This window comes from Pan paniscus, chromosome 3 (genome assembly GCF_029289425.2).
Source record: "Pan paniscus chromosome 3, NHGRI_mPanPan1-v2.0_pri, whole genome shotgun sequence".
Lineage (NCBI taxonomy): Eukaryota > Metazoa > Chordata > Mammalia > Primates > Hominidae > Pan > Pan paniscus.
The window spans coordinates 161,908,484-161,929,193 of NC_073252.2; the positions used below are offsets into that span (position 1 = coordinate 161,908,484).

Sequence of the window (20,710 nt, forward strand, 5' to 3'; positions counted from 1 at the left end):
GAACACCAGGAGTAAAACACTAGAACTAAGGGCAGAGAGAGATCCTGAAGAAAAGGTGAAGGCTATTGTCTCCAGGAAACGCATTTGATTGAAGTGAGTCAAAGAAATCACCCCATTTCAAACAGAGCAACCTTGAGAATGACTGTTGAACGAGAAGCTAGGAGAATCTCTGGCCTCAATCTGTGCTTGTTCTCAGATTTTAGAAGGTAATTTAACTGGTACCCAAATGGACTGTGAAAGAAATAAGGTCACACCAAATATCAATCTAGTGGCAAATATCAGCTCTTAATAGAATGGGAAATTTTAACACATCTCTCTCTCTCTGTCATTGACAGATCCTATGGATTAAAAATTTAAAAATAAAATACAGAAAATGTTGAATGATCTCTTCTTGATTTAATAATTATGTATCAGATTATGTATTCCATAACACATGCACATCATTTTTAATATTGTTAAATATTTGAAACATAATTAAGGTCATTTAAAAACCTTTTTATAGTGAAAAATTACAAACATATGTAAAAATAGGGACAACAGGATAATTTTCACCAAGTTTTATATATATATATATATATATATATAAAATGAATTGCACACAGTTAATATGTACAATGTGTGCACTCAGAAAAGCAAATCACTTGAAAATTAAGAATACATAGTTTCCTAACAGGTGAGTTAAAGAAAAATGCAAATATTAAGTAAGAACTACTTGCAATCATTGTCAGCCAATATTGGCTTGAAATACTGTATCTCAAATACAGGCTACAAACTGGAGATTCAAAAATAAATAAAAGATCACCTATCTACAAGTAGTTTATAGTCAAACTGGAAATTATGCTCTAAAGGCAATTGTAATATTGTGTTAGAAATGTTGTAGTGTGACTAAATACTGGATATGTGACAAAAAACAGCATTTAATTAATTTTTGAAATTTCAGAGAAATTTGACTAAAGGAAATATCTAAGAAGAGTAATGATGTGCTAGTGAAGTGGGAAGTATATGTATACTTTTGTGTGTGTGTGTGTGTGTCTGTATGTGTGTCTGTGTGTTTGTTTATATGGTGGATCCCAATAATTAGGTAAAAAAAAATGACCCAAAATGTGCATGTCTGGCATCTTTTTTCCACACTTACTCCAAGATACAATGGGTACAAAGTCATCACGTTGGTGAGGGATATATGCAAACAATCAACAACAAGGTCTCTTCTCACCGAGGTTTACTTGGCTACTGCTGTTGCTGGATCTCTAACCTGCCTACAACAAGGACAAGTAATGAGGCTCAATGATTGTACCAGTAGTCAGCTGGGGGAACCAGCCACCCACTGGGCACCAGGCTGTTTACCTTAAGTCCCTTCCATCATGATGTGAACAGAGAGTTGTACTCACTGGAATAGACACTTTTTCTGGATATGCATCTGTCTTCCCTGACAAAAATGTTTCTGCAAGCCTTAACATCTGTGGACTCAGGTAAGGCCATATTCACTATCATGTATCCCATACAATACTGGTTTCAACCAAAGAACATGTACCCCATCATTCAGTGGCAGCTAACCTGACAGAAGGTGGGGGAGCTGACTGAGGGTTCAGTTAAGGCATTCTGTGAAGTTGGAGTGCAGTTCAATGGGATGTGATATATATAAACAGGTTTATAAGCTGTCTATTCTATATCCAGAATACTTGGGTCAAGAATACAAGGGTGTAGTGGAAGTTGTTCCTCTCTCTATTAGGACCAATAACCAACTTACAGAATTTTACTTACATTTACCAAAACTTTCATCTGCAGTGCTTCAGAGTTCTTCATTTCCAAGGGTGTAATGTTTTCTCCAAGAGATAAAAATACTGTTTTAATTTAATTGGATATTGAAACTGCCACCAGTCCACTATTGAGTTCTCATCTTATTGAACCAATTGATAAAGAAGAAAGTTACTTTACTGGTTACGTTGACTGATCTCAATTATCAGAAGGAAATTGATTTCTTGATCTACACTGGAGCAGAAAAGATTATGTCTAGAACACAGGGGATTTTCTAAAGCTTCTCTTATTATTCCACATCCAACGGTAAGAGTTAAGGAAAACTTAGATCAATCCTATGAATAGAAGACCACAGAATTTAAAACCCTCTGTAAATGGGCTTTACACTCCACAAGTAAAGAACCCTGGTAATTTGAAGGTCTGGTTAATAACTGGGTAAGATGGAATGCATGCTAGAACAATGAAGTTATATTCAAACAGAAGTGAGGCCATTAGCAGTAGATTTATATAATTTCTTCCTTATTTATCTGCTTATATTAACTTACTTTTTCCTCTTTCTTTCTCCTATTGTTTTACAGTAGAAGTACTGGAGATAGTATACCTTGAAGTGTGGTTTTTAAATTACAGTAGACCCAATTGGACTATAACTAAAACACAGGAGGAATTACCATCCCTAGAAATTAATTTGGGGACTGATGGAACATTTTTTTTCCTTTTGGAGAAGAGAGTAAGATACTCTTCATTTTTATAAAAATGGATTTTATCATACTAAGTAGAAACGTCAAAGGCAACTAATACTATTGTTGTGTAGAATTTACACACGGACAGAAGGTTGCAAATAGACACTGAGAAATGAAAAGTAATAACTAGATCAATCTCTTGTCCCTTTGCTCTCAGCCTCCATTCTCACTCTTCTGTGCTCTGTTACAAAGAGTCTATGATACCACAAACTATATTTCCCAGATTCTCTTGGTTAAGTTTTCAATTAGGGTTGAATATTAGAACCCAGGAGAAATGGAATAGTGACTCCCTACCTTTCAAGTTTCTGGCAGAGTCTCTCACAGGACAATCCAGTAGAAGTTTTAGCACTGAAGGGGAGGACAGTGGCGGTGAGCATCCTGGTGGTCCCTTCAGGCTAGAAATAAACTCCTGGGCATCTGTATTCCAGCAACAGAAGCCTTCTCAGCACAGCACCCTTAGTGTATGGGTAAAATTCGTGCATCTCCAGCCCAGAAGAGAAAAACCAGTAATTAACTCTTGAGTTGCTTTATCTTTTCTTCTCTCTTGCCCCTTATATTTCTCTTTTGTTGCTCCAGCTCTTCTGACACTGTTATAATCAATATAATATTAATATCATATGTTTTGTATTTGAAATAACTAGTGTTATTTTTATCTGATTAGCACATGTCCAAATTTCACCTCTTTAGGTTTCAGTACAAACAAGAGTGCCCCTAATACTTAAGAGAAATATGTAACATAGAGAGCTTTATTTCATATCAACATTTGTTTGGGTCTGTCTTCTGTCTGCTGTGCAGGACATTCCTGTAAGAAGTGGATGGACATGCCAGCAAAATAAAAAGTGCTGAACTGTATGGTCAGAAAAAGAAGAGGAAATAATTTAAACTCTAATCCTCTCTCAGTTACTAAAGGTATGCATACTGATTTTGAAGCCAGCAGCCTGCCATGAGCCCAGGTTACTGAAGGGAGGATAATGCTGTAGAGCAATACAGGTACAGGTCAACCAAACTAAGACTGAAATGACAGGGACAATAGAGAATTACATTATGCCCTCCAGTTCAAGGTGCAGCCAAGTTGGCCCAAAAAGAGACGCTAGTCTCCAGCAAAGTCCGGAGAGAACAGAGTAAGATTTGAGCAGTGGATGTCAGTGGCCATGGACCTGCCTCCATTGCCATCAGGTTATATAAGCCCTGCTTTCGTATCACTCTTATCTAAGAGAGCAAGGGAATAGGAATGAAAGTGCATTTACAAGTATCCCCAAAGACTGAGAGTTATCTAATATGATGGTGATATAAAAACCTGACAAATATTACACAAATATAAAGATAGTTTAAGAATATGAAACCAAATATTCAAAGCAAACTTCAGGAAAATTGAATTCAGAAACATGACTAGGTGTTGTTTGCCACTGGATTGCAAATTTAAAAAACACGATTAATCTATTGGATGCTTATCAAAAAATATACCTTCAGTTCAAAGAAAAGAACAACTGTGATCATCTGACTGCTAAAAGTAATTTAATAGTATTTAAATATTTCTGAGAAACACTCTAATTTAAATAGAAATATAAGAACACATCTTTACATTACAAAAGATAACTGTATCATAACAATAAAAATACCATCCAAAAACCCATTAACAGTAAACAAACCAAAAGCAATCCCATTAAAGTCTCAAGTTGCCCATTATCATCACTAATAGTTAACAATGCTTAACAATGGCCTAAACATTTTAGTTGATACAACAAAATGCTAACCACAAATAATACCTATAGCTGTTAGACGGGAGAAAACAGAATTATGAGAGGTCTCCCTGAGTATAAGTTGAGAGCTCAGACTTCAAGCCCAGAACAGCCTGGATTAAACTCCAGGGCCTATTCCTCACTAGCCACCACTCAATAGCATCAGGAACTTCAGATAGTAACTTAACATTAGTACCTCAGTTTACTCATTTGTAAAATAAGCATAGTAATAGCATATATGACTAGTGTGATTGTGAGGATAAATGAGGTAATATAGGTGAAAACAAATGCCCGAGAAGTGGTAAATGTGTTTGCTATATTACACACACACACACAAACACACACACACACACAACAACCTTAGTCAAGTCATTTTCACTCATTTCTATTGATGATTTTTGTCCATAAAATGAAAGCAAAAATTGCCTTCTCAGCACTTATTGTGTCAAGAGTATGAAATTAAATGTATATTTAAGTGATTTTTGATACTATCACATAATACAATTATAATAAACCATAATCACTAATTATAGTTTCATTATGAACTGTATCTGTTACTGTAAAAAAGTAACCAAACTTTCATCCCTATCTCTGAAATTATTCTAAAAGTAAAAAGAAAAACCAAAACTCAACTAAAAAACTTTAAACTTTTTAAATTTAAAATTTGTGCCTCAAGGACATGAACAGACACTTCTCAAAAGAAGACATACAAGCAGCCAACAAACACAAAAATAATCAGTATCACTAATCGTCAGAGAAATGCAAATCAAACCACAATGACATACCATCTCACACAGTCAGAATAGCTACGATTAAGAAGTCAAAAAATAACATATACTGACGAGACTGAGGAGAAAGGGGAACGCTCATACAGTGCTGCTGGGAAAGTGGCTTTGTTAAGCCACTGTGGAAAGCAGTATGAAGATTTCTTAAAGAACTAAAAATAGAATTACCATTTGACCCAGCAATCCCATTACTGGGTATATACCCAAAGGGAAATAAATCATTCTACCTAAAAGACACATGCACTCATATGTTCACTGCAGCACTATTCACAATAGCGAAGACATGGAATCATCAATTGGTGCCCATCGATGGTGGACTGACTAAAGAAAATGTGGTACATATATATTATGGAATACTATGCAGCCATAAAAAGAACAAAATCATGTCCTTTGCAGCAATATGGATGCAGCCGGAGGTCATTATCCTAAGCAAACTAACACAGAAACAGAAAACCAAATATTGCACATTCCCACTTATAAATGGAAGCTAAATCTTGGGTTCCTGTGGACATAAAATTGGGAACAATAGACACTGGAGTCTTCAAAAGGGGGAAGAAAGGAAGGAGGGAAAGGGCTGAAAAACTTCCTATTTGGTACTATGTTCATTATCTGGGTGATGGAATAAATATAAGCCCAAACCTCAGCACTATGAAATACCCCCTTGTAACAGACCTGTGCAGGTATTTCCTGTAACTAAAATTAAAAAAAAAATTTTTTAAATGTGCCTCCAGAGTCCTTCTCTTTGTAAGGAATATGTAAGAGCAAATAAGGTGAACACAAAGTAAAAAGAATCAAAGTTAGAGAAAACACAAAAACAGAATGTAATAGAAATTTGTTATTCTATACTAACATTATACAAGATTAATTCACCTTGTACCCATATGACAATATCCATTTAATAAAACTGTGCATTATTCTGAATCTCACTGCATGCAAAAAAGATCATTTTTTAGCCTTAAGTGTCATATAAATGGAAAGAAATTTATTTGAAAACATTTAGTGACTGATGCTCAGAAGCTTAAGTGGTACTATTTTACTATGCCTAAACTATGAAGAAATCATTGAAGCCTTTACAGCAAGAAGGAAAACCCCGGGGAGTCTACTAACAATTTAGCACTGCCAATTCTTTTGGTAATGTTCATTTTACTTTTCATAGAGAAGTACAGAAAAGCTGTTCACTATAATTAAGACTTTAAAAACTGTAGACATGTAAAAAAATAAGGCTTGTTATACTATAGACATCATTTAGTATGTAATGCAAGTCTCACAACACAGCGTCGAGGCCTCATATTTTTTGAACTTACTGCCTAAAATAAGTATATTTTAAAGATCTTGGTAAATACATTTCGTCAAGAAAGATTGTGACACCAAAGGAGAGCTTCTATCCTAGGATTTACAGATCCTATCTATGGGTTCCGTGAATAGACTTCAGATGATGTCACTAATCTCTAACTGAAATTGATCATCTCTTGAATCCTTAAATTATGACTAGTCAGTAAACCACAATAGCACTAGCGATATCTTTGAAATTTTCATTTTAGAAATTATTTCATATCATATTTTGGTTATTATAGATATCATAAACTATGATTTATACTCATTAGAGTTTCAAAATTATCATTATTATTAAACATATGCCTAGATCTTGTTAAGTTTACCTGTTACTATGGCACAAATTTGATTTCTCATGTTTTTGATCACTGTTTCAATATAATTGATTGCTTGGGTAATCCTCTGTATTTAAGTATATGTATTAAAAATATTAACAAACATTCTGAGAGGGAATGCATAACCTTCACCAGACTTCCAAATGGACTTATGGCACTATGGTGACTCTGTAATGGGTCAACTGGGCTAGGATCAACTACATTTTCCAGAATCTCCTTCCCTGTATTATTTAGGTAGGTTGGGCCACACACATTTTTGTGAGATTTGAGGGAACAAGTGAAGCAACATCCATATTCCCTTTTATTTGGAAGGCTGGGCAGGGTGAACCAGTGCCTTTGTAGGTCATACTCATCGCAGTTTATCTTCCGGCTGGCTTCATGGTGGAACACAGAAGCTGGACCTGCTACTATTCCACCATTTCCTGTGACCCCTTCAGCTTCTCCTGGCTAGACAAGTGTTTAGCTCTGTGATTATGGGCACTAGCTTCTACCATGGGATATCTCTATCATTAAGGTAGAAAGCAGTGATAAGTGAGAGCTGACATGAGTTACAACCCATTTTGGTTCATTTCAGCTCATGCTTTCAGCTTACCACTTGCTCTTTCCCACTTCACATCCATCTAAAACAAAATTTCAGATTATCATAAGATAATCATAAGGCCATGACATTAGCTAATGTTTATTCTAGGTTTATTCTAATTTTTGAAGTAATTGTTGGCTGGTATTTTCTGGTTATGAAAATATATGTAGGTTAACTTCACTATATTTGTTTAGCTTCTTCTAAATCTAATGGTTCCAGGACAGGTATGTTAGGAAGACAACCCTGAAATAGAGAACAAAAAACTCAAGATCACCAGGAAGTGCTTGTTTCGAAGGACAAGAGGAATTATTGAAGAGTAGCCCTAAAATGTCATGATTCAATTCAAGGAGATAGTTTAATTCTACTCTAGTTGAGTTCATGGTGTACTTCAGTCTTATTTCATGCTGTGACATTCAGTCTTACACTTCAATCTTATTCTAGGATTGGTATTTTAAAAACTCTATGTGATTTGTGTGTCACAACGAAAGTGATAGAGCAGCATCACCAATAAATTGGTATGTATTCCCAACTATTTTAAGAAAGAATGAAGATCTTTTCATGATCTATTCAGTCACAGAAGAGAGATGTGCTCAGATCAAGGAGCACTGAATGTGATGTGAAAATTATTTTGGCTGTCTTTATGCAATGGTTAGGGCTGACCATCTATATTCATAACTCTTGTCTGACCAACATGACTGGTAATGCATTTAGACACATGACTGTCTTGTCTTTAGATTAAAAACACGGAGGAACTGCTCATGCTAATTTAGAAAAGGGCCATGTAAGTGGTCCAATTTTTCTCCCATTGGCTCTAAAGAACATACAATTTTTGTTACCATTGCAAAGCAGAAAAGATTACCTTTTGCAGATTTATTATTTCACATATAGTTAATGTTGAATTTGTGTGGAAAATCATTGAACCTCAGTCAAATGCATGTATGTGTTATCATCAAAATGTTTTGATTCACAATCTCTGCAAAATTTAGCAGGATGATTGAAGTTGGTTTTCTCAGCTGCATAAACAGTCTGACTTGTATGGGGTGCTTAATCCACAGGAGACCCAGAGAATGTCAAAAATAGGATACAATCAGGAAAAGTCAGAATATTTCAGCAGATTGATATTTATGTACAATCGTGCTACCATGTAAAGTTGTGAGAGCTCTTTTCATTTATTTAATAAGAGCAGGTTAGAATGTTAGCACTTTCAATGTTAAAGAGATTTAAGGCTATGTGGAAAAATACTATGTCTGTCTATATACTTTTTCATTTTCTATAATTGTACAAATTTCTTTGTCAAAACATCTTCCATTATATTTATAAAGACCTCATTGAAATAAAAATCAGTTTGAGATAAGCTCTATTTCCTAGAAAATTCTCCCTTGTTGTCTCAGATAAGTATTATATAAGCTACTCTAACAGGACTGATTACCTAAGGCATATTAGAAAGCAATGAAGCATAAAACTTCCTTTCAATATCAAATGCAAAGCAGGACAAAAGGTGAATTCATTAATGCGAATGTTAAAACAAATGAAATAGAAAGTCAGAGTTGTTAATTATGCGGGAAAAACAAATGAGAGTTCGTCATGCTTAAAAAAACCTTTTAAAATATATTATTCAAAAGAAAATTTTGTTAATATTGTTCTCTGAGGTCATAATATCAAAAATATATGTATAAATGCCTTTAAAAGCTGTGAAAATTGTGAATCTAATACTTTTTAATTTTGTTATATTTTCTATTATGGATGTGAAAAGATGCAAGTGATAATAATTATGAACAAGGAAGAAGAAATAAGTGTATCTCTTGTAATCAGCAAAGAAAACAGCCACAGTTCATGAGAAGGAATAAATAAATAAAATTTCATCATTTTGGTAACTGATAGTCTCTGTATTGATCCGTATTCCATAAATGAATCTAACTGAAAAGAAACTGAATTTTCCTTTTAAAGACTTCTAATTTTTACACTTATTCATTCAAACTTATGTTATATAGCAAGCATTTCCTCTTCAGAGGTGTTAAGAGCTTTATTCCAAATAATGAAACTTTCATAACTACCTAGTATAGAACATAGGTTAAAACAATAGCAAGAGAAACGTGCACATTTTGCATAAATCTATTTAGAAACCACATTCACCTGGCAGATTAATTACAATAGAGGATCAATCTAAACTCATTAAGAGAGTCAACTCAAGGTTTTGCTTTTGACGGTATGTAGTATATCTCCAAGACCTGTCCAAATCTTCTCATAGACATATCCAACTTTTAGATAGCCTTTTAGCATTCATTTAAACATTTAGAGTTCCTTCCTGACAAAAACAAATTTAATCCTGCACACAGGTACTTCCAACTTCCGGTGATAAGTAGAATTGCCAGCAATACAGGCTAAATAAGAATATGTGTTGCCTAAATGAATAAAGTCATTCAACTTTCACAATGAAATGTCTTTGTTTTCAACATGGTTGGTATCTACAGCATAGAGGTGCTTTTTCAGTCATGAATGAAAAATGCCTGCCTTTCACATTCTCATTAAAACCTCATTTATGAGTTGTCTGCCCTAAAACTCCTATTTTAAGCCTGCTGGAGATAGTTGATAGTCAAGATAATTGTCTAAGGAATAAGCTGCCAACCATTCACTCCTTAAGACTCTTCAGACTTTTTCCCTGTGTTTCCAGATAATCAGAATGCTGTCATAATACTTTGGTTCCCGGAGTAATTGCATTTAAATTTTGTCCAAGGTGTCTATCAAAGGCTGATACAAGAAACAACCATATGCAGAAGATCTTTGCTATAGTTTACAAAGTCGTATTGAGGATACAGGCTATTATGTTGTTTAAATGCATCAGCATCTTCATAAAACCTAAAGGAGAAAAATATTTCTCTTGATGAACTGCTATCCTTTCTTTTAGACAAGGAGAGTATAACAAATACAAAGCTATGTGCTAAAATGCTATAATTCTCTCCAACACGTTTTATTTTGATAAAAAATTTATCTAATTTTGTACTTCCCTAGTTAGTGCCATTTGTCATATATCAGTGGTTTTTGACTCACAGTACACATTTTTCTTATCAGTCACAATTTTTAAATTGGATAATATTTAACAACATTAAACACATATAATGACATATTGAAAAGACATAGTGGTAAAATAGATCTAAAATAGGTTACGGGATATTAATTTCTTTTCTTATTCACTTTTAAGACAGAATCTCACTCTGTTGTTCAGATTAGAGTGCAGTGGTGTAATCCTGTCTCACTGCAAACTCTGCCTCTTGGGCTCAAGCAGTCCTCTCCCCACTCAGCATCCCAAGCAGCTGAAACTACAGGCAAGTACCACCACGCTCTGCTTATTTTTGTATTTTTAGTAGAAACAGGGTTTCACCATGTTGCCCATTCTGGTATGGAACTGCTGGGCTCAAGTAATCCACCCACTTCTGCCCCTCAAAGTTCTGGGATTATAGGCATGAGCCACCATGCCTGGCCTGAGATATTAATTTCTATTTCTCTCAACATTTAAGTAAGTGTTTACTCACTTAAAAATTCACTTTTAGATAATCTAGAAGTGCAGTAACAGTATAAAATGAAAAAGAATACAAATGAACTATTTATTTTACTATCAAAATGTCGATAATACAAAAAAAGAGAATAGGTTTGAGATTAAAAAGTTGGAAAAAGGGAAGCCTTGGAAAATAAGTTCAGGATATTTCAAAAATTGGAAAATCTCACTCCATGAATCATTCACTTAAACTACCCCCTCCACCTCCTCCATCCTCTTTAAGTTTTATATTTCCATTCATCAGTTCACTACATGTCTTTCCAGTTATTCAGAGTCTGAAATTTGACATAATCTTTGATTTGTCTTACCTTTTTTTCTTATATCAATGTATCAGAAAGTGATAGAATAGCATTTCATTGAACTGTCTCTTGTGACTATCCCTGAACAAAGTATAGGCTGCCTAACATGGAATCAAGACCTTTCGTGGCTTAAAGCGACCTTATCTCCTTAGCGTTGCTCCCCACTATTAATAAAATTCTCTCTGATGAGGATTTCAATACCTTTAAAGCATATATGTAACATTATATACTAAGTAAGTTCCTAAGTCAAGCCTGCTGTTTTTATTTTATTCTATCTGTAATAACGATTTTTGACTAAGTTTTACCTGTATTTTGTGTTCAAAATTTAATTACATTATTCTCTGAATGACTGCAGAATTCATTCATTCATTCATTGTTTTTTTCTACATCCCTTTGAATACACACATGACATGCAAAGGATCAGTTTAAGGTGTTGTGAAAGAGCAAAGACTTATAACATAGTCTGCACTTATAACTAACTGGAATCCCACATTTAATTTTTATATAAATGAATTTTCTCCACAATGAGATTACAGCAATTTAGAAGCAGTGGTCATATTTGGCACTTCTATTCCTCACAGTTTTTGGCAGAAATATTCATTTGATTGAATTTCTTAAATTAAAAAAAAACTTGGAAAAATATAATGTTAATTTTATCTCTACAAAGTTTCTGGAAAAAGAAAGTCTATAAAAATAACTAGCATTATAACCAGAAAGTAGAGTTATTTCTAAGCTAAAATTGCTAATTTAAAATACAAGAAAAATAGTCTCTTTTTATAGGTATTACCTTGTGAAGCATAATCCTCTCTTAAGAGAATGGCAATAGTGGGCAGCATAAGATAGCTGTGATTTTTAAAAGTGCTTATTAAAACATTTGTTTAAATCTATTATAACCAGAGGAAATTAGTTCAGCTCCCAGGGCAATTCCCATTCCAAAAGCAAGGGGTCTATTTTAATCATCTCTTAAACCTTTAGAGAGAACTGTACTAATTCTCCATCGAAAACTGGACAATTATTCGACTGGGACCATAGTTGAGCGTGAGATGCTTTGTGAAACCAGTTACTCTCTCCTCTGTATGGTTCCAGAAAAGCAAAGCCACTGTTGATTGAAGTGATAAAGCTAATGACCTATTTACAGAATGTAAAATAGTAACTAATTTATGATCATATAATTCTAGGTTTAAAAGATTTCATGTTGGATTAATGAGCACTTTCGTCCCCCAGACAGTCCAAGATAAGATCTGTTTTACTTTAAAGGTCTCTCAAAAGAAGGGATTTTCAAAGTGCTATCTTCAGTTATTTCTGTGCTTAAAAACTCTCACAGCTTGAAAATCTACACTAATAACAGTCCAGGTTTATTATACTTTTTAAAAAATCATTACAAAACAAAGAATTGGCCACCTTTTCTATAAGATCTCTTCATATACAGTACATGAAGAAGAATAATTATCTCACTATGTCTTCTTTTTCAAATGCAAGTATTCTATTTCCTTAATTTTTTATCAGAGACATGATTACTGAGAATTCTTCATCATAATTTTTATTTCTCCTTGCACCTTTCCCACATATTCCAGATTCTTCATTAGCTGACTCAACCACAAGCATTCAGAGTAATCAAGAAGCGCGTGACCAAAGCAAGATAACATTTCTTCTTGACTTTTAAAAATCATTCCTGGATTTTACTAATCTAAGCTCTAATAACTCCTACATGATACCCAACTTGGGTTTCTCAGACCTGTAGAGAGTGAATGCAGCAAAGAGGAAACAGACTTGTTGTGAAATCCTAATGATCTGTACAACAAACCCCCAGGACAAGAGTTTACCTATGTGACAAACCTTCGCACATACCCCTGAACCTAAAATAAAAGTAAAAAAAAAAAAAAAAGAAAAAAAAAGAAAATGTAAATTCACCACTGATAGAACTGCACAGGTCATATGCAACACCAAATCTCTTTGCCATTGTTCACACTTAGGAGCTGATATATGGAAACATTCAACAGAAGTTTCCTATTAATGTAAAATTTTTAAGTTTTAATGTTGTTGTTATTTGAAAATTTTAAAAAACCCATTGGAATTGGATATATATATATATATATATATGTATACACACACACACACACAGGTAGCTAAATGATTACTTATTTAACAAATTGAGAATTGATTCTTACTAAATGAGGTTTTTTTAGGGGAAAAACTCGATTATTTCCTTGGGGAAAAATAATAATGTAAATGGATAGAATTTGAAACAAAATGAAACCACTGGGGCACCCTTTAAGTTTAACATAATTATTTTTTGTAAATCTCTTATATAATCTTTATTTCTGCCTCACAATATATGTTAAAATTTGTCTTTCCAAAGTTTCCCCTTTTTATGCGATTCTTCGCCAATTTCAAGATTTTTTTGAACTAATTTATGCCCTTAGAATTACTGGAAAAATTTCTAAAATCTATTCTAACTCTTAAGTGTGTTCTTTATGTTACCATACTCAGCACTTAAGTTGTTCAAAATACTGGGGTAATAAAAATACTCTGATGAAGGGCACTTGTAACGACTATTATGCCACTAAATTCAGAAATTTAGATCCTTTTTTTCATCTAGTCGATCCTCCATTCATTTACTATAAGGCGATACAATCATATTTTTTTCTCTTGTGAAAAAAAGTCTGCTTCAATGAAAAGCCAAAAAAAAAAAAAAAAAGCTGCAAGTGTGCAAGTGTCAAAATAAATGACTTGTATTACATTCTCTTAACCTACTGTGTCTGTCATAGGAAACTACTTATGGGCAAAGGGACTATTTTATCTCAATATCAGAAAGCAGTTTGTAAAGGAGGGGAACATCTATTTGCTTTATATTGCGTTTCAGAAACTGACATAGCAAAATTTCAACTTTGAGATACTGAGAAGGATCATAAATTTGAAGGTTCAGGAAACATTCAATTTAATGTCATTCTTGATTTTCTACACAATAGCCTTTGGTTGCTCTGGGTCATGTGAAATAAATAAGTGTTATATTCTAATCCATCTAAATCATATAGAGCAAAATAAATGTGATATCCTAATATATCAAACTCATATAGTGCATATCTCATCATGATGAATATGATAATCCTTGAATGTATAATCCGAGTATTAGTAACAAGATAAAATTACTCTGTATCCTAAAGATGGTCAGTATTTAGCTACCTTCATAAAGCCAGTTTCCACAGGTAAAATCAAATGTATTTGTTCACTGAAACAGAGGTACTATAATTACCAATATATTTGCCAAGGTCAAGCCAGCATTACTGATAGCACTGCCCTTTTACCAAATAATAAGATTCTTATCACAAGTCATTAAAATATTGCCCAATAGATACAAGGAAACAGAGTTAATCTAAGAAAGAAATGCCTTTTCATTATTCATTGAGACTGAATAAAATTAAGGTAAAACAAAGTTTGAAAAAAATAAAATCAATTAAGCCTTCCATTAAAACAAAATTAAACTCTAATTCCAAATGAGAAAAGGGATTTTCTGCTGTGGAAAGTCTTCTTTATTTAAAGAATAAAGATAAAAATAGATGAACTTACAAAATACAGCAGTCTTGTTTAATCACAGCAGGACAGTTGAGTATATTCTCTCAGAGTTCTTTTGGGGTACATTTCCTGAAACAAAAATTAAATTAATGTTAAGGCCAAGCTTAAAAATGACCATAAGGAAACTACGGTTTGTATAATGGAAAGACCACACAAATGTTGTAGAAATTTTGGGCCTATGTAAGTAGTCTTTAAAATATAATACTGTTCTTAATTTAATTTCTGCCAATATTCAGATCATGTGAAATAATTTATATAAATTTCTGTATGGTTGCAAAATATCTACATATTTCATAATAAGAAATAAACTGAAGTTTTATTTTCTAATAGAGAATTTCAAAATAATCTCTTCTGGCATAAGATAAGAAGGGTTATTTGAGCCATTTATGTGCTGCCAAACAATGTAAGACACTCAGGAACCTCTCCAAAGACAGAGGCAAATTTTTAAAAGTCAAACTAGAATATCTGGTTTCAATTTGATCTAGTTGTTTGATAAAAATACAGTCTGAATTTGCCTCAAAGTTTTGAACATAATGAGGATGAGTAAAAGGATGCGGTGATTGAAGGATTAGCAACAGCTTCACTTTTGGATCCTTATGTAATCTAAGCAGCACATCAGGAGGAAATATCCACAAGCCATGTACTTCATTACCTCTATTATCCCTTTGTATAAAACAACGCCAACTATTTTATCTCTTGTTTTAGGATCCACTCAATAGAAGACATACATGGCTACAATACTAAATTGCCTTTGTTTAGTTGAAAGGGCTAAGGATACAATTGTGTGTATAATGAGCTGGCATCCATATCTTAAAATCTCTCCATATTCTTTTTCTGCATGTAGAATGATCACAAGAAAGTATCTTAACAAACTAAAGTAATAGGGGATATTATTGATCATTTTTTCAAAGAATGTATACAGTAGCACTGTAGTTGCAGAGAAAACATGACATTTTCATATCAGAGTTGTATCTGTTTATGAAGTCAATGTACATAGAGCTAAAGCAGAAATTGTATAATAGTTATATAAAATGAGTTTGCTTATAGAATTAATAAGTTGATATATAAAAGTCAACCGCTGACACTGGGAACACATTGTAACCACATAAGGTGAGAAAACTAAATTCACACTATATACAACAAATGAAAAATCAGATCAGTTAGAGAAACAACAAAAACAACAACAAAATATTTCTACAAGAAAAGAATACATTGCATAGAACCATGAAAATTTCCATTAATTTTTAAATGTTTATCAACACAATTTTTAAAATAGGTCATTGTAATTATTTCCACTTTCACTGTTTTTTAATAAATTATGTATTACAATTTTTAAATAAATTATGTATTTTCAAATTCTGAAAATAAGATATTACCAATCAAATACCCATTAAACAATTGCAAATAAATTTGACAAATTAAAGAATGATATCTTTCCTTGGCTCAGGATAGTGAGGCCACTGTCTTCCAGCTTTAACTGTGGCTACCTGCAGTTTTGCTTATTTAAGTTGAATAACTTGGAACATTCTCTATTTCAATGGACTTTATTTTTACATATTATGTAGTTTAATGAAATTGGTATACTAAAATCCAAGTTCCAAATACAAGGTATTATGAAATATCATTGGGTGCATTAGCATAATGAAAACAAACAGGAACAAGAAACTCCAAACATATGTTGTCATTGGTTGGATGAAAGAGATTAGGATTATTTATTCTACTGCTTCATGATTTTAGGTTCCCCACATGGCCTTTTGAAAGCTTAATAACCTGATGCTTTCTGTCTATATACGTACCTTTCTAACATTTACATCCTTTTGTGTAATATGGCATGAAAGACAATACGGAAAGGGAGAAAGAAAGGAAAAGAGAGAGGGAGGGAGAGATAAAGAAAAAGAGGAAAGAAAGATGCATATTTATGTATCTGCGGAAAGGAGGGAGCTCTAAACTGTGGTCAGCACTGGCGTTCTTACATATTTGGGCATTTGGTGAGGTGGGTGCCAAAAATCTCTTTGTATGAATGACTTAGGTGAATCGTGAGAAAAATCTAATAAATAGTTGTATAGGTACGTCTATCTGATAAATAAATTATTCAGGGAGGGGTAGGGGGTATGTCAAAATTTAAGCAACAGATGGTGCATAACCATTAGACATGAGATTTATCTTTCAACACAATCTCCCTTGACTCATTGCATATTATTTTGGAAAGAACAAGGATGTAAGTAAAAAGTGAAATACTGGACTGCTTTGGTTATTCAAATTGAGCACAACACTTCTCAGGGTGACCCACTCATTTTAAACATCATTTTAATTTTTATATAAAAACGATAACTGTTTAACCCCAAAATAGGAGACTTGCATATTTATTAAAGCAAACTTCCAGTAGAGGGGATAAAGGATTCCATTATAATAGGGTCAATAAACATCATTCCACTGGGGCTTATAAAGGAGGGACAAGTTGGTAAACTAAAGATTTGTGAATCGAAAATCAGTGTCGATTTAATAACATATATAACCTGTGCTTCTGAACAAGTAGCTGAGCTTCAAAACATATGTTTATCTACCTATCAGTCGATTTATCTATCCATATATCAATAAATGAAATGATTAACCAATCAACTATTGTTATATGTATGTATACATATATGTATATTCATAAAAATAAAAACATATCTCATTGAACTTAATGCACTGGTTATATTTAATATATTTTTATTGCCATTCACATTATTTTCTTATTGTTTATTGTAACATTAAGGTTTTTCTGAGTTCCCTGTTTAAGTAAAAGATGCTTCCAGTATGATATGAATTACATAAACGCAATTAGCATTTACCCATTAATAATTCAAAAATAAGTATTAATGAAGGCTTAACGATTTTTATATAATGACCCATTCTTTAAATGACAGGAATTGTTAATATTTAGTGCAGAAATTTAATCAGTATAAAATTAAATGCTGTGTTAAAATTTGCTTTATCCCAGTTTATAAGTATTATATTATATTATGTTATATTTTGCTATTTTTCCTAAGTACAATAAATGCAATAAGATTTACAATGAAATAATCAGAAGATAACTATTGAAACAGCTTATTTTATTATGATAAATAGTATTGAGACAAGAAAAAAAAGGGAAACTACACACACACAATACAATGTTTGGAACATTGCAAAAATTTTGGAGAATTCAGAGTGAATTACCAAAAAAAAAAAAAAGGCAGAGGAAAACACTTCAGAGCTATTAATTTTAGCAGAATATAGTACAAATCGTCACTGATGGAATGGCACATGAAATTATCTCCCACTTCCATGTCAATGACTACTGACCTTCAAGAAAATCTAGCAGACAAAAACAAGTTCTGAAGAATCATCAAATGAAATGTGTCCCCTTACAATCTCAGAAGGTGGACGTATTTTTAAATATTCAGCAATGAGCCACTCTTGCTGAAAATTTTGCATCTTATATAAGAAAGTTTAAATTTACAAAAGACAGAGCAGTAGGAAGTTTGAGGGTGGTTATTTTATTCTGATATTTTTCAGATGAAAAAACTCATATGTTCTCGGCATACAAAGGGTCTTATATTTGTTTTCAATTTCTTCAGGGATAAAAAACATAAACCATTACTTAAGAATGGGCAATAATCAGTCATGAGCAATGAGGAAACGTGAATAAAATAAACTGGACAGCAATCACAGTGTTAGATATTTATAATTAAAGTCTAATTTGGAAAAATCAGTAACTACTTTTGTTGAAGAATAGAGACTAAATGAAGATATGGCATGTTGTTGTTGAACATATAATATACATAATTTTGATTTTGGCAAGGCAAATGTGTTCAGAAGATCATCCAAGAAAGTTTATGAGAGCGATAATGGAAATTTTCTGCATTTGGCAGAGACCATAGTAAAACTTGATAATATTGTGAAAGAATATTTATTCAGACTACAAACATTGGCATCAAGTAATGTGACACATCATTTAAGAAACTATATACAAAACTGAAGAGACATTGCAGAAATGAGTCAAGTCATTTTGAATAAAAGAAATGCTAAATGTTATTCAAATTATTTTGGATACAGCTTATGGTGTAAGTTTGGTATAACAAATTATAAATATTATGAATCTGATAATTCAAATTTTTCAATACCTTAAAATAAATATTTCTGAGAAAATTTTCCAGGAGATGAAACAAAAAGATACAATTTTAATGGATTCTTAAAATTCAAAATCTAGAAAGAAAATAATTCAAAGATTTGGAAGATGTCATAGTTCCCACAGATACACAGAGAAAGCAACAAATTTCAGTAGAAGGTACATAAAAGACAATTCTAAGGAATTCCAAATTTTAAAATTTGCTCTCCTATCTCTAATTATGAATACTTTAGAATAGAGAAAAACTTTCTTTGGCTATCACTGATCTTTTTTTGTAAGGTTTAAAATCTAAATAACTTATCTTTACTTCATCAAACTTTAGATGATATTGATAATTTATCAACCATAAACATGAAATAAAGCATTATCAATAGTTAATGGGAAAGTTAAATTAAGGCCTTCATATCACTAAAATCTCAAAACTGTCATGCAAAACATTTACAGATTTCTTAATAGTAACATATCATCATAATAAATATATAAATTCTAGAATGCTAGAAAATAGCATACTTTCCAAAATATCTGCTTTTAAATTTATTTCCTAACTAACTATGCAGGCTGTACTAAATAAAATTAACATTTTAGGGCAGGAGTCTGCAAACTTTTTCATTAAGGGCAAATAACTAACTGTCTTAGGATTTGCAGGCCACTCCATTGCACTGAATATTCTTCTTCATTTGCATGTATTTATGTGCACAAGTGTGTGCTTGTGTGTGTGTTTACAATCCTTTAAAAACAGAAAAAGCATTGTTAGCTCAAGGGCCATATAAAAGCAGGCCACAGTCTCTAGTTTGTGTTACAAGAGTTTTGTTGTCTAATACAGTAGCCACTAGCCACGTGTAAATTTAAATTTAAGTAGTTAAAATTAAATCAAATTTTAAATTCTCAGCTTCTTAATAATTACAATTACTCAGTCACATGTTGCTAGTAACTATCATCCTGAACACCATACATAGAAAGCATTTCCAGAAAGTGCTATCAGACAACACTGTTGTAGAGAAAAAAATACACAAGAAACAAATGTGCGTGTGTGTATGCATACCATTTAAATTAGGAAAAATAAAAGAATGGCTAGATCTCTTGACATTGATGCTAACTTATCCCAAGTAGAAAATTCCAAAACTAAGAAGACATAATTGACTATGAATTCTATTGTTAGCCCATCTTTTATACAAAGTTAAAATCCATATAAATATGCCAAATCAATGTCTCTTTTAAATAATAGAATAGGCTGGGCGTGCTGATTCACGCCTGTAATGCCAGCACTTTGGGAGGCCAAGGCGGGTAGATCATTTGAGGTCAGGAGTTTGAAAGCAGCCTGGCCAACATGGTGAAACTTCGTCTCTACTAAAAATACAAAAATTAGCCAGACGTGGTTGGCATGCCTGTAATCCCAGCTACTTGAGAGGCTGAGACAGGAGAATCGCTTGAAGCTGGATGGCAGAGGTTGCGGTGAGCCGAGATCGCACCACTGCATTCCAGCCTGGGTGATAGAGTGATATGCAGTCTCAAATAAATAAATAAATAAACAATAGAATAATTTCTGCTTGAATATAAATTTTTGTAATAACAAAAGATAACTTTCTTCTTATTTTAGGCCAAGGCTTATCCCTTTTTAACAGAATACAAGTTACCTAGGAACATTTTAAAAGGTGGATTTGGCTTCATTAGATCTGAATTGGGCTGTAAATTCTGCATTTCTAGTAAGTTCCTAGGTGATGCTGAAACTTCTGTCCATGGACAAAGTATGAATAGCAAGTTTCAGGATGATGCATTCAATTTGGTGACGATAAAGGTAGCTATGTAACACACCCAATTGATATTTACTAAAGCTAATAAAAATATGTGTTAATGAGAAATCGGCCA

The 20,710-nt window shown here is 32.9% G+C and overlaps 1 protein-coding gene across 4 annotated transcripts in view; it reads right to left on the reverse strand.

Annotated features, from left to right (window-relative positions):
• Window positions 1-20,710, reverse strand: part of MARCHF1 (membrane associated ring-CH-type finger 1) — an 852,478-nt gene that overhangs the window by 568,045 nt on the left and 263,723 nt on the right. For all 4 annotated transcript variants that reach the window (XM_055111978.2, XM_055111976.2, XM_024928548.4 and 1 more), the window contains one exon: window positions 14,686-14,760. The gene's annotated coding sequence lies outside the window, so the exon portion shown is untranslated. The remainder of the gene's footprint in view (window positions 1-14,685; window positions 14,761-20,710) is intronic.